The sequence below is a fragment of the Leuciscus leuciscus genome (genome assembly GCF_965113295.1).
Source record: "Leuciscus leuciscus genome assembly, chromosome: 4".
Taxonomy (NCBI): Eukaryota; Metazoa; Chordata; class Actinopteri; order Cypriniformes; family Leuciscidae; genus Leuciscus; species Leuciscus leuciscus.
The window spans coordinates 4,287,518-4,303,092 of NC_138728.1; the positions used below are offsets into that span (position 1 = coordinate 4,287,518).

At 38.6% G+C, this 15,575-nt stretch overlaps 1 protein-coding gene and 1 long non-coding RNA gene across 3 annotated transcripts in view; one reads left to right on the top strand and one right to left on the bottom strand.

Moving 5' to 3' along the window:
* Positions 1–2,664: 2,664 nt before the first annotated feature.
* LOC309497991 lies at positions 2,665–9,883 on the bottom strand. 2 transcript variants are annotated; one of them, XR_014205782.1, is made up of 4 exons: positions 9,530–9,883; positions 8,228–8,386; positions 3,560–3,650; positions 2,665–3,417 (listed from the first exon to the last, which is right to left on the bottom strand). It is a non-coding gene; the product is annotated as an uncharacterized lncRNA (long non-coding RNA). The 2 variants fall into 2 exon arrangements; XR_014205783.1 differs by having other exon boundaries at positions 8,228–9,883.
* Positions 9,884–11,664: 1,781 nt separating this feature from the next.
* LOC309497972 (fatty acyl-CoA reductase 1) overlaps positions 11,665–15,575 on the top strand; it is a 41,092-nt gene continuing 37,181 nt past the window's right edge. Inside the window, exon 1 of the mRNA XM_082168439.1 lies at positions 11,665–11,819. The gene's annotated coding sequence lies outside the window, so the exon portion shown is untranslated. The remainder of the gene's footprint in view (positions 11,820–15,575) is intronic.

The following is a 15,575-nucleotide window of genomic DNA, read 5'->3' on the forward strand; positions in this document are numbered from 1 at the left end:
TCATCCCTGGATGTGGGTTAGGTTAACTACTAGACAAACTAGTTTCTTATAGTCTAAATGCATGTTGCAAGATGTACTTTTTCTTAATGAAGCCAATACAATAAATAACAGGATGTGTTCAAACAAGTTTTAATTATGTAATTTTAATTATGGGTGGAATGATTTGGGAACTAGGCTGAAGGTGAAGTCAAATTATGGGTGTGAATCAGTGCCAGTAAGGACTTCAGAATCACTGAATTGCACTATTTTTTTTCCCCCATGAATGAGTATTAAATTATTCCCAATAGTCCAATCTCTTAATTCCATAGTTTTTCTCTTGTTTGCGCTGCTTCCAGTAGTGTATGTTTATGTTAGAGCTTTTATCCAATCATATTTCAGCCATCATGTGTTGCCATGGCCAAAGAAATCTGCCTTGACGACTTCAGAACATAGACAGTATAAGAAGAATCATAGTGCGGGCGCCTGGAATGAAACTGCTTTAACCGATCAGATAATCCGTCAGATTTAATCAGCCAATCAGATTTCGATTAGACGGGGCCGTCATCTAGCAGGCGTACAATAACGTCGGCATTTTCACGTCCTTTGATTGGATGGTTCAGAATAGCGTGTACTTATTACTATTAGTCAGAGCAATAGCTTACCGCATCTGTAGCGAACTACATGAACTAAAATGTGTTCCTGTAAGTTAGATTTAATCGTTTTTCAACCCACAAATGAATGTTTATTTCCCTCCTCGACCTCCAGCAGGTTAAAACCTACCGGGAAAAACTACTCGATCTGTCCCGAATAACAACAGAATGAACTGACTGTAATGTATATGCCATGACTGATTTTGAAGGCAAAAGTCTCGCTGATCTAATTGATTTCGTCCAAAAATCTGTGTGAGAGCATGGGCCAGCTGTACACATCGTCATGGTTTGCGGTGGCTGTCCCTGTGTCCACATCTTGTGTCGAGCAGACACTCTCAGCCCTAAAGCGAATTAAAACTTATAATGCCAGGAAAACGACGGGACAGACTCGACTTTCAGCATTAGTCTCGATGGCGATAGATAAGGTTGCTGGGACTGAAACGCACAGATAACCTGTACAACCAAGTAATTTAATATTTTTGAGGAAAGAAATTAATATGGATTTTGTGAAAAAAAAAAAAAAAAAGTATAATGCATTTTTGGCCCCCGTTTTTTTCCGTGGTGAATATGATTTCTTAATTTTTCTTGTAAATTTATGATCGAAACTTCTTTTTATTTTTGACATTCATACTATTGTAACGTCTAACAAGGGACTATTTTAACCCTTGAAGGACAAGACAAGGGAGTCTCCGTTTCTGAATTAATAATCGGAACGCAAGAACAACTGAACACTAACGCACAAGCTAAACTCACTCGCTCGTTTCTCTACCCGGCCTTTCCCGAACTCACCGACCGCATTAACCCTATAACTGCCGGTGCAGAATAAAACAGCAATTTGACAACAATTATAGAGAGTCTGTGCGCTGCTACACTATTAAAAGTTATTAATTCAGGTTGGACACCAGGCCTAGGTGTGAAATGCACGGCCCGCCACTGAACTGTAAATGTTACTGAAATAATGTTGCTCTGCTATAATAATAATAATAATAGCCCACCTCGAGTAATGCTCATGAACAGACTGCTTGAGCGTCCATTCCTGCAGAGAATACACTGTGGTCGCACACTTTTCACGATAGTTAAGCGCCTTTGGTTAATGCATCAAGATAATTATGTGTGGGCTAATTGTGCCGGCAGAACACTACAGTAACACAAAACTCTTTATATTCCCAGACACTGCTAATGCAGTTGCACAGAATGTGTCTCGGCTTGCGATAACTTGTCTGGAGGTCAGATATCATTCTGTGTAATCTGTTTTTTGTCTACTCGTGATCCCGGGTGCTTCCCTAAAGTAGCCAATAACAGTGCAGGCATGTTCCTGCGGTTTTCTGTCGACGATCCAGAATTAAACGCCTCAGAACCACAGAGATTACCTTGACTGTGCATTGAACAAACTTTATTCTCGGACCGTCTGACATTAGATGAGCATATAAAGTCCTCTGGACTCACCCAGAAACTGAGGTTCTGAAAACGTTGAGGAACAGTGATTTTTCAATGTTTCTAAAGCGTTACAATGTCTTGTCGTGATTAGAACGTTATTTAAAAGGTTAAATAACCTATTTTTACTCGCATTAACATTCTTTGAACGTTTACACCTATTTGTAATATTCAAAGAAGGTTCATTTTAACATTCAATTATTATAAGTACACTGTAAAAAATGATTTGTTGACACAACTTGACTTAGTCAAGTCATCTTGTTGCATTGACTCAGTTAAGTTTAGCCAACATTAGGATTTAAGTTCACTCAACTTGTATGTATTTGTTGAAATAACTTGCAGTGAATTGAGCCAAAGTACTGTATCAATTAATAAGCATTTATAATTTTTAGTTAAGTCAACTGAGAAACATATTGGTTGAACTTAATTTTTCATGTTTTCACAACCATTAACCAAGTCTAATTGACATAAAATAGTAATTTTTCCTCAACATCATAACTTAACTATTTGAGTTTACTGGACTTCATTGCTTGCTTTAACAAGAAGTTCTAGATATCTATCTGGAACCAGATTTTTAATGAAATCAACAACTGCAAAATTGAAACTCTCATCATTTATTTTTTAAAACAGATGCATTGCACCCAAAATACACAGACACAAATAATTATCTTGCAAAGATAAAAAAAACACCACAAGAAAAACCCTCACATATACAGCTCACACAAAGAAGTGCAAACTTCTCTATGCACAGACCCATCTTAGAGCCAAAATAGTACAAATAACTCTCCTTGTCATTATCAGGTGTTAAAAAACTTCACAGATTAATCTGTTTAAAAACAGTGTCTTCAATTCCCACTCGTAGAAACATGACAAGGAAAGAGCAAGCAGGACAAGGTAACAAGAAAACAGTCTGTTCGAAAATCAAGAATACCAAAGTTACACTTAAAACAATGAGATCTAAAATAACAATGCTCTTAAACTTTGAAACAGTGCAACGATTTAACATAGCAAGAAGGAGAAAAGATTTTGTTTGTTTTGTCTTATCTCAGCAACTTGCTCTTCAAAGAGTGAACTCTTGAGTTCAAGAGTCTGATCCAACACCAATAAACAGGCGCTGTATCACTTCAAAAGTGAATTTGAATTTCTTTGGGTAGTCAAGGTTTAATGCGTACACCAGGCCCATCAGGTTCAGAAAAGCATTAGGTACATCACTCAGGTGACGCATTACCACTTCTTCCTCAATCACCAGGACAACGTCATTGTAGAACGCTGACTGAGGTTCCATCACATTTTCCACAACCAGTAGGATTCCTATCACCACACCCTCGATCACTTCCTCTTCAATGTCACAGGGCTTTATAGAATGCAAACAAAACAAGGTACTATTAGCCTACTTAAAACCAATTACACAAACAATTTACAGTCCCCAGACCCCTGCAAATTAAGAGATCTAAATTTAAAATTTTCATTGTTTTGCCTTAAAAGTTTCAGCTTACCTCACATATCTTCATGAATTTTGAAGGACTCTCTCGCATGTAACCACGGCAGGCCAAGCAATGCTGCAGTCATCATCCTTTGGTTTGTTGTCTGTAAATTAAAGGATGGTTAAAGTACCAGATTTATTGGTTCAATCCTTTGTTTTTCTTTCCTCGTTTATTCTTTCTCCCCCTCCCTCTGTCTTGTTTTTACAAAAAATAAAAACAAAAACATTAATTTAAAATTTGCACATTTACATTTGTACACTTTTGTTGTAATTTACCAGTGATGTGGTGCAACAACAGTTGTTTGTTACCTTTTTGTTCAGCACCAAAATAAGATTTAATAGTGGGTGTAACACGCTCATGGCACTTAAATCAGGAGTGTCTAATGGCGCGTTTCCACCGAGCGGTACAGTACGGTACGGTACGGGTCGGTACCCTTTTATTTGCGTTTCCACTGCCAAAAGTTGAGAATGGTACCAAAAAGCCGAACCGTACCGTACCACTTTTTGGGTACCCTTCCGTTGGGGTACCTAGCACAGTGGTACGGTACTAAAAGGTGGAGCTAGACTCACTGCAGGACGTTGATTGGTTGACAGAGAATCGTCACTTGCGCGTGCTACGAGGGGAATGACAACATAAGAAGCGCCATTTTTTAATATACAGTTTAAATATAATACTACTGTTACTGTGTCACGAAATGTAATTTTAAGAGTTTTTCAGGCGAGAATGTAGTTGTTTAAAGCTCAAATCTGTGGTTTATTTATAAAGATGATTTGTTTTTCCCCGGTTGTTAGATCCATGCGATCAGCGGGCGCTCGGCGCTCATGTTTCCCGGCTGGATGAGCCTTTCCTCGGCTAAGTTCTTCTGACGTTCGCCGATGACTCCGACGGTAGTGGTTAAACATGAGATATAATAATTCGTCTTGTGCAGACCTAACGGGCGATCTTTGGTCTCGTGAATATATAATTCGTTCCCTGTCAATCGTTTTGGCCGAGGGCTAAGTTTAGTTTCATATTATAGGCTATTTGTATTTAACTTTACTGTTGTAATGTTAGATTAGAGCGCAGCATTTGGACATTTGACTGAATTGTTTGCTTTATTTCTTATTGTATAGCTTCTTGTACCTTTTACTTAAACTTTTATATTGGCTATTATTGATAAAACTGACATTTTACAAAAAGAAATATGGTTTCTTGTCATTTTCTTATTACAAGATTATCACTGATGTTTATTGCAACATTTGTACAAATGCATATATTCCCTGTAATATGTGTAATTTTTTTTATTATTTAAACGAAAAGAGGTAACGTTAGGGTTGTGTTTTAAATTTCGTTTTGTTATAACGTTAAATAGAATAACGTATAACGTGCAGTGAATAATCAATATGCGTTGTGCATGAACCACATTTGTGTCCCTATAATGTTTAATTTATTTAAATGAAAACGAAAAGAGGCAGAGTAGTGTTTTATAACATAATATTTCGTTTTATTGTTGCTTAAAATGTACATACAGAGTAACAGAGATAACCGGAGTAGCAGAGCGAGCTGAGTGACCTTTTAAGAACGCGCTGTACCATTTGCATGTAGGAGTCGCACATGGCAAGTACAAACTTTGCGTACTTAATATTGAGAAAAGCCTAATGTCGGCGCTTGTCTTCTTGTGACAAACATGTCGAGGAGCAAGAACAAGATCTGCTGTATATGTCATCCATTGTAGTTTACTATGTTCTTCTTCGCGCGAAAATGACGTCGATCGAAACACCACGCCCATCAAGTAAGGGTACTGTTGGCAGTGGAAACGCTAGCCAGATCATGGTTAACAGACCCGAACCGTACCGTACTGTACCGTACCGTACTGTACTGCTCAGTGGAAACGCGCCATAAGGGTGCTTTCACACTGGCAGTTTAGTTTAGGGGGCTTTCACACTGGGCTCGTTTGCTGCGGTACGAGCCCGAGCGCAATTGTTCCCGGCGCCCCCCGCAGCGTTGGTCTGGTTTCACACTCAACTTGATTCTATCGAACCCTGGTGCGTTTTTGTGCATATTACGTCATCGCAAACATGCATGGCGCATGATAGAAAACAGAACATGGGTCAGTATAATTCGGTGCTATTATGCACAGCTGAGTGAACAACACAGGTTTACTGTTACCCCCTTTTCCACCAAGGCAGAGCTGGTGCTGGTTCGGAGCCAGAGCCTAGTTTCAAATCGGTTCTTTGTTTTTCCACCGCCAAAGCACCAGCTCCGAACCAGTAAAACTGGTTCTTAAGTAGCACCAAATCATTGCAGGGTCTAGAACGGAGCCAAGAAAGAACCGCTTGCGTCAGAGGCTGGGGGCGGGGTTACCGTGGCCAACAAGACTGAAGAGAAACTTGTGACCGCCATTTTTAAATAGCAGCTAGTCGAGCTAATAGCAGCTCGATTATAATATCCGTCTATGTAAGTTACGGCGAGCTGCACGAACGCCATGAGCATCCATAGAAACGCAACGTCTATTATTGTTGATGCCTTGTTCGAGATGCATCGGAGCAGCGTGGACCGATCAGAGCTGCGGGAGTGTTTGGAGATCATACGACTCCTTGTGCTTTTTGATCGCTTTCGCAGTGCTTTGATTTCATGTGCTGATCGTTCTGCGAGAAGCCGATGCATCTCGAACAAGTCTGGTGTGTTTGTGTTTGGCGCTGCCGGACTAGCGTTGCTGGGCAACATGATACGTATGCAGTGACGTAAGATATAGCTCTGTTGTGGCTCTCTGGCCGGTGGAAACGCAAACCGGTTCTTAGTAAGCTCGTCAGTCGAACCAACTCCGAACTGGCAATAGCTCTAGCTCTGAACCAGCACCCGGTTCTTGTTGGTGGAAAAGGGGTATGAGTGTGTGTGTCGCATAAGGTGACCTGCTGCTTGCAAAGGAACTCTTTTGAGGAGACAGTGGATTTCCAAATTTGTTGCCCTGATTCCATGCGCTGTGCGCGAATACACTGCAGGCTCACTCTCGCTCGTATCCAAGGTAAATCATCAACACTGTCATCCCTTACATGTGTTTTATTTAACTAAATACATCATAATCAGCTAAAACGCATGCGCAGGTCACTTCACTTCCTGAACAAGCGCGCACCCGAGTCCATGTTGCTTTCTCATTCACGCGAACTGCGGCATGGTTCAGGAGCAACCGAACTCAGACCAGCGTTTACATTAGCGTTTTTTCATGCGAACCGTGCCCCGTTCCAAACTAAACTGCCAGTGTGAAAGCACCCTAAGTTTAATTCGGAACGGGGCACGGTTCGCATGAAAAATCGCTAATGTGAACGCTATCAGGCGGACCCGGGTGTGCACTGGGGTACCGAACCTGAGACTACCTAGAGGAGGTGGTCTGAGTTCGGTTGCTCCTGAACCATGCCGCAGTTCGCGTGAATGAGAAAGCAACATGGACTCGGGTGCGCGCTTGTTCAGGAAGTGAAGTGACCTGCGCATGCGTTTTAGCTGATTATGATGTATTTAGTTAAATAAAACACATGTAAGGGATGACAGTGTTGATGATTTACCTTGGATACGAGCGAGAGTGAGCCTGCAGTGTATTCACGCACAGCGCATGGAATCAGGGCAACAAATTTGGAAATCCACTGTCTCCTCAAAAGAGTCCGTTTGCAAGCAGCAGAAGGTCACCTTATGCGACACACACACACACACACACACACACACACACACACACACACAGTAAACCTGTGTTGTTCACTCAGCTGCGCATAATAGCACCGAATTATACTGACCCGTGTTCTGTTTTCTATTATGCGCCGTGCACGTTTACCATGATGTAATATGCACGCAAACGCACCAGGGTTCGATAGAATCAAGTTGAGTGTGAAACCAGACCAAAGCAGACCAAGTCTGCTCCTGGAGTGGCAATAATGTATTGCAGAGTTTAACTCCAACTTGGTTCAACAACACACCTGCCTGGAAGTTTGTAGTGATCCTGAACACCTTGATAAGCTGGTTCAGGTGTGTTTAATTGGGGTTGAAGCTAAACTCTGCAGGATCTTGGCTCCCCAGGAGCAGGATTAGGCACCCCTGCCTTAAATGAATTGGGGTTGTAACAACACTTTAAAGGATTTAAAAGGATAGGTTACCAAAGATGATAATTGTCATTTACTCACCAACATGCCACTCCAAACACATGCAAAAATATTCATAAATGAACAATGGCTAGGCTGTTAAGCTCTATAAAGGACAAGTCAACACTATAAAAAATGCAGTTAAAAGTAGTGGATGAGTCATGTTGCCTATTTTAAAATTTTTAAAACTTTGTGTAATGAACTAATCATATAAGTGTTAATGTTACTACAACAACAACATCAAACCTCATTAGTTCTTGTGTCATGACATTTGATCAAAAGACTTGCAAGAACCAATGAGGCTTGATATTTCTGAAGTAGCTAATACAATAATACATTATTGTAAACAAAGACTGAAATTTGTATGTTTTCATCATACAAAGAAATTGTATGATTTCAGAAAACTTTGAATATGACATACAAATCGTATAGGTTACTTTTTAGACACTTACTCTGAAATCATTGTATGAAAAGATGTCGCTATCACTAGGTTTATGATGTGAGTAAGTGAGTAAATGATCACAGAATTGTCATTTTGGGGAGAGAAAGACTGCTTTAAAATAAATTGACTCACATCCTTATCAAGGCTCTCCAGTACTGAAGTCATTTCTGGAATGTCCTCATACCGCTTTGACCTGAATAACTGTATCAGCTTTGAGAGATGACCACCTAGGCCTTCCAAAAAGGACTTGCTCGGGTCCTTTGACGCACGCCAGGTGAATTCTTTGCTGATCTATAAAAACATAAATACATTTACAAATTTAACAAAGATGCCAGGGTCTCAGTGACAGTCTTAAAACATTAACAAGTTAAAACATTTTAATTTCACTCAACATGAAAGAACTGGTCATATAATCTTACGATATTAAGTTTGCCCATATCTTCTAATAGAACAGCACTTGTTTGTGTCTACAACTGTTATAATAGGCATAAAAAAATCCCAAAAAAATTGGGTCGTGGCTTGATGACCATGGGAAAATGTGGGTCGAATTTAAACGAGTTGAGAACCACTGTTATAAAGCTATTTAAAACATCATTCAATGTAAATTGAGCAGATAATCATAATTAATAATCGCCAATTACAATTTCAAGGTAATAGCCTAATCGAAAATTATGATTTTTGCCATAATCATGTAGCACTAAAACATCTTACTCCCCAAATACAATGAGGAAAAAATATCAACATTTTTTATTTCTATGGCAGGGTGATGCATTGAATATTATACTAATGATGTTGCTGTCAATATAAAAGTGAGCAATGCTATAAATATAGCTTTTATCATGTGAAAATTTTTTCTACAAATAAAGTAATTCTGAATTTCATGATTCTTCAGGGCTTCACAGGTAACACAAATTACATTTAAGTTTAATAATGTGCTTATTACACTACAAAACGTTATGACCTTATATTAATAATTTGCATCTCAAGTTACCTAAGGCCTACAGAATAACGTTACACACCGTTTGCACGTGCTCAGAAACATTCATATGGTAACGTTAGCCTGTCATTTGAAAAAAATAACAACTGGGTGTTTAAGAAACATAAGTCAATCGAGCATTTTTATTTATCATGTTAAACACAAATATGGACTGGCGGCGCTGCTTCAGATATTAACTTAACTGTTACTGGTAACGTTATAGGTGTTTCTAACGATAATGAGATCCGATTAAGAACACGCTAAAAATAACTTATAAGTACACTATTTTATCTATTTATCAACATTAACTTATAATGACGACTTCTCTTTCTGCTCACGTCTTGACAGCAGCTCGGTGTCTCCGAGAAAATGTGCCTGGAATCAAAACACGGACGAGGTGCGCTAACAAAACAAGCCTAATTTAACATGAAAGAAAGCACAAATCAGGGTATACTTACTCATTTCAGTATTTGCAGTCCATAAAAGTCCACCTGTACTCGTTCAAACGCGGTCTCCTTCGTCTTTTCTTGCATCAGCAACTTCTCGTGCAGAAAATGGCGATGGCGCGTCTGCTTCAAATTCGTTCAAATAGTACGTCATCATGACGTAGAGTTTCTGGCACATGCGCATTACACAGAAAGTTGATAGAACCTATGTTTTGTTGTTATATGAACACGTTATTTAAAGTTTTCCATTTCCCCTCAAGTTGAGGTTGTCATAACTCATCCTATTGTGTAGTGAGACACTGCAAGTTGACAGGACATGATTTTACTAGTCCACCTGACTAAAACTCAGAATCACTTTTTACAGTGTATAACATTATAAGAATGTTCTGAAAATGTTCTCAGAACGTTTTCTCTCAATGTTATGAGAACGTTCAAGTAGAAACATCATAAAGACATTCTAAGAACGTTTCTCTCAACGTCTTAAGAGTGCATATTAAATATTTATGTTATATGAACGTTCTATAAATGTCATTAAAATAATGTTTTAACTTAACATTTGCATATAGGAAAAAAGAGACTCAATGAGGCCAGTTGTCGCAATGTAAATAAATAAATAGGCTAAATAAAAGTTTTCTTGAAGCTGTAAATAAAAGAAAGATTATTGGAATATGTTTTACAATTCTACTTCAAACTTTTGTTTAATTCAACGTGTCACTTGCCATTTCTTTGCAAATGTTAGAAAAATTCACTAAGCAGTTTCTAAGTGAAAATTGTTTCAAAGTGAATCCCAACCCCTTTTTTTTTTTTTGCACACACATCAAAATGTGAACAGGTGCTTGCACTCTTAAAAACAAAGCTTACAAAAGAGGGCGAGGAACATTTTAACAATCTATAGAAACTTTTACAAAGAACTAAAAAAGAACCTGTTGTGCAATAAAAAGATTCTTCTTCGTGGACCAATGGCAGTAAAGGACCTTTATTTTTCTAATCTTGATTCTGTCTTGATCATGACATGAGTAATTGCTAAGATAACATAATGTCTTATTAAATATTGTGCAAGTATTCAGAGGACTGGTGTATAATATTATCCGAATGATCTTTTTCTATTGTCTTGTGGCATAGAAATTATTCAGTCAACTTTGTAGTGTACCGTGGTGTTTCTATTGTCGTTACGACTTTTGGTTCTGTATAATAATCGTGCTGGTTCCCCACCCAGCTTGTTTTACGTCATGCTGTCTGGAATTCCACTTTGATGATCATGCAGGCTATATTTGCATAAGATTTATTACGGTAATCGCTATCTCATGTTGTGCATCGTACCAACAGTGTAAAAGAATGGAAAAACAACATGCAGGAAACAAATAGTTTTCAGATAAGAACAAAAAATGTTCTTTCGCTTCAGCTGTGAAACACTGCAAAATGCTCCACCATTATATCTGTTAATCATTGCTCTTATGAATGACTTTTATGATACGAAAACATATGACTTTTTATAGATTTAAATTTTGAACGTTTGAACAAAATATTGATGGACAAGCTGAGTTATGGCTATCCTAAACGAGGAATAATAACACTGCAAGTGCAAGTGTGCTTTTGAGTACTTATGAATTATTTAGTCTTCACCTAGAATCCATCAAAGCATTATAAGCATTCTTTAGGTCTGTTTAAACCTTCAATATATATTTTCTTTCAGTAATGAAAGCCACTTTCATGGTCTCATTTTCTCTAGCAGTGGCTTCAACACCTGGAATAGGCTACTCAACTAGTATATTTGAGTGTACTGCATTTTTTTCTGGTGCAATTTCAATAGCTTGAAGACTTTAAGGTTTGTGTCCTTTAAGCCTAGAAAGGCTACAGTATAATAAGCATGTGGGGGAAAACTTTTACAGAAAAAAACGTTTAAATGTACAAACTTAAACGTAAAAACTAGTAAATTTACAGAATCACTTTTTTAGAATCTTTTATAGAGTTTAGTTGCATTTTATAACGTCTGTATTTATTATATTGTTGAAGGTTGAATCTACAATAGCCTGTGAAGCTGATCAATTTAAACCTAACAACACTAACCAGTGCTGAATAAGAGAGTGCAAAGCCAGACACTTTTAGTTTAAGCTTAGTAAGTGTGTTAAGTCAGTGTGTGTTTGGAGTCACACCCAGTTCACACACACACCCGCTTGTTTCTCCTCCAGGCAGCGCTGCGCCAGAGGCGCGTTCACTGCAGCTCTGTAGCGCGCGCACACGCTTTGAGAGAAGGAGAGAGTGAGGATCGGAACATCTTCACCCGGCGTGATTCATGTTCAAGGTAAGGCAAGATATACTGCTTTCTACTGTTTGAGAGCAAAATGTTGCTTGACTTTTTAATCCCGAATGTAGCCTACCGTTATAAGAGAAAAGGCGTCGCGGTGTGTTGACGCATCCTTGAGGAAGAGGGATCCCAGCTCATGACGGTCTGGATGCTTTCACATGTGGCTTGATAACGGATTTAGGTTGTTTTGGATCTGAATTATTGAAGAGTGAAGGGTGTAAAATCTATTAAGCAGTCTATCGACCCGGGGCAGCTCTCAAACCTTGTGTACAGGACGCGTTCATGATGCGTTCCGTCTGCGGTGCGTCAGGCGGCCGAGGCGGGCGTCTTTTGCCGCTGCGTTTCAAGATGGTCTGTCAAGAAGTACAACTTTGACAAGCAAAGCGTTTAGTTCTAGCTGATTTTAAATTCCCGAACACGTCCTGTGCGCGCGTTAGCGGCGTTTGACGCGGGTCTGTCGGCGGACGCACGCTGAAACCGTCGCGTCATCAGCGGTGACCGCTGTCACTAATAATAATCATAGTTAAAGTCCTCTTTCTTACTGTGGTTTCTTGTCACATCAGTGTTTAAATATGAGCTGCGGTGGCGGGTAAAGAAAAAAAGAAGAAGAAGAAAAAAGGTGGATGAATGTGTGAGCGCCAAAGCTTCCGTTCAAATGTTACAGTGAAGCACAAATGATTCTTGAACTGTTGAGGTTTAGCGCGATCGAATCATCCTTGCTACATTGTTGCACTTGAGGATGAATCTTTTCCGGCCTGTATTTCATCCCAAAATCAAAAGGAAAAGTTATGTTTTGTGTTAAAAAATAAAGTAAAAATCTTCTCAAATGTAGGCTACTTAAGAGCCATTAATCGTTACAGTGCCAAATAATACTTTTTTATTAGGCATACATTTTTTATTTATGGTTTTGAGGTGGAATATGTGATCTGGACATGTTTTTGAAAGGTTCACCTTTCATCAGAATTGTACTTTTTACAGTAAATGACATCTAATATACTCTGATGCCTGAAGGGACATTTGTGTGCAACAGTAACAACATTAAATAGAAACTGTTCAATATTCAACAGACCGTATACAGCATACACTCTCGCATACCCCTGTGTATATATAGAGAGAGCTCAAGTACAGTAGAATGTAGGGACACATGCCAGCAAGTTCATACAGTTACAGCACGTGCGTAACGCTGTGCTTTGACTAAAAGAGCTGTGCTAAATACGATGTCTGCTCCCTTATCTGGACCTTGATACTGATCCTGCCGGAGACAGACAGACAGGGCCATCTGCAGATAGTGTCCACAATCAGTGTCAGTTACATCATTCATTCAGAAATGTATACAATGATAAACATGCAAGAGTGATTCAGATCAAGTGTATGGAGGGCGTTTTTAAAGTCACAATGAAATCCAATATTTTTTATAGAATATTGCAGCATATATTATAAATATTTAATCCGTACACATCATTATATTCTAAATTCATTAACTCGTGTTTACTTGCGTGAGGGCGGGGCAACCTGTCACTCACATGAGATCGACCAATAGCAAACCACAACCATCTAATCAATCCCCATAGACAAAATCAAGCACTATTTGTTCTTGTTCCACAAGCCATTTCACTTGGATATACGTCACAATAGGGAAGAAAAGATGATTGCAACGTCTCTTTCATGCTGATTTTAAAAGTCTGGCTCTCGTTTGTTGATGAATCCTCATTGTCAACTGATCTGTCATCTTACTGTATCTCTGACCTTTAGTTTGTTCTGTGCTCTCCAGCCGTTCACATTACCCTGAACACACTCCTACAGCATATCAGCAGTGTTCAGCACTGAGACCTCAAGGCGAGGATGTTGAGATTAGAGCTGACTTGATGATCAGCAGGCCTTCATGGGTCACACTGAGAACGAATGAGGGGGGGTGAACACAAGAAGTGCGGACCACCAGTATATCTACACATATTAATCTGTGGTTTTCACTCTTAAAACAGACACGGAATTAAACACAGCATAAATAATTCTCGCAGCTTTGACACTGTGAAGATGGTGTTATGTGATGTGGTGCTTCTTATGCATAAGCTGAAAGTCATAACAGGAGCAAAGCGAATCAGATTCAGCATTCATTTACATAGAACCAAAGCCTAAAACCTAAACTTGAACCAGGGTTATTAGATAACACTTTATTTTACAGTGTCCTTGTTATTATGTTACATGTACTTACCATAGAAATAACAGTAAATTATGCATAATTGCATGCAACTAACACTCAACCAAATCCTAATCCTATAGTAAGTACATGTAGTTGCTTAATATTACTCAGTACTTAAATATATAATTACACTGTAACAATGACACCTTAAAATAAAGTGTATAATGTATATAAAAATATATGACAACTTTTTTTTATTTCAGTTAGCAACATTTTTCATTTTAATGTAGTTTATCATGATGCTCTAAAATTACTAAAACTGAAATAAAATAATAATAATCATATATAAAAATGACAAAAAATTCACTTTTACTAAAACTTGAACTAAAAATTAAATGTAAACAGAAATACACTCGTAAAAATAAGGTTCCAATAGGTAGTTTATTGCAGTGATGCCATAGAAAAAACATTTTTGGTTCCTCAAAGAACCGTTCAGTGAACAGTTAAACCAAAAATAACATTTTATTTTTCTTTGTGTGAAGAACATTCTAAAGAACCTTTTGTGAAATGTAAAGATTCTGTGGATGTTAAAGATGTTAAGTTGTTCTTCATGGAACCATATATTCAGATAAAGAACCATTATTGTTATGAGTGTATAAATAAAAGAAAGAACTGATACTTGAATGCTATTATTTTGTTCGTGGCCTACAGTTATTAGCCGAGGATGTAAATCCAGCCCTAGTGCTTCTATATTTACATCGCACAGTCTTGTTCTCCTTTTACTCATAATAGATTTTGTAGTCATTTTAACTGTGTACTATTTCCCTCTGGACTGGACTATAATTAATGTGACTTGGAGCTGCTATTTATACTACAAGCCTAATTAGCCAGAACCACTTCTGACAGAGCCGCTAGACTAGCAACAATCCATTGCTGCCCTATTAAACAGGTGAATTATTGATGTATTTATAGAAAGTAGTCGTTCTTTGGGGCGGCCCACTGTCGCCTCGCAGCCAGAAGGTCCCGGACATGTTCTCCCGGTTTCTGCGTGGGTTTCCTCGGGGTGCTCAGGTTTCACCCATACAATCACCAAGAGTCGGAAATGACTGAAATGGTAATAGATAGAAAGATCTGTCTCAAGTGTCTGTGATATTCTGGTTTCTAGATGTCTCCGGTTTCTTCTTCAGTGAAAGTTAATGGGATCAGGGTTCGTACGGTCATGAAAAACCTGGAAAAGTCATGGAATTTTAAAATGGCAATTTCCAGGCCTGGAAAAGTTTTGGAAAATGAATAAACTCAGAAAGTTTTGGAAAAGTCATGGAAATTAGTTTTTCAAAATATCCGTGTACTTGAATTTGTTTAATTAATAATATTGGTGAAACAAATTGCAATACTTTTTTCGTTAGGGTGATCAGTCGAATCACGTGACTCACTTGCGGCGGATTTTGATTGTAGGTGGGCCTCCAGAAAACTAGATGGGCCAAAAGAAATGGGTTCCCCTTCATGTCCGTTTCAGCGCTTTTCTGCGGCACTGAGGACAGCGACTAGTAGCCATACCTGTGTGGCTCTTGTGTCGCTGTCCTCAGCTCAGTGCTTCAAATGAAAATAAGCTG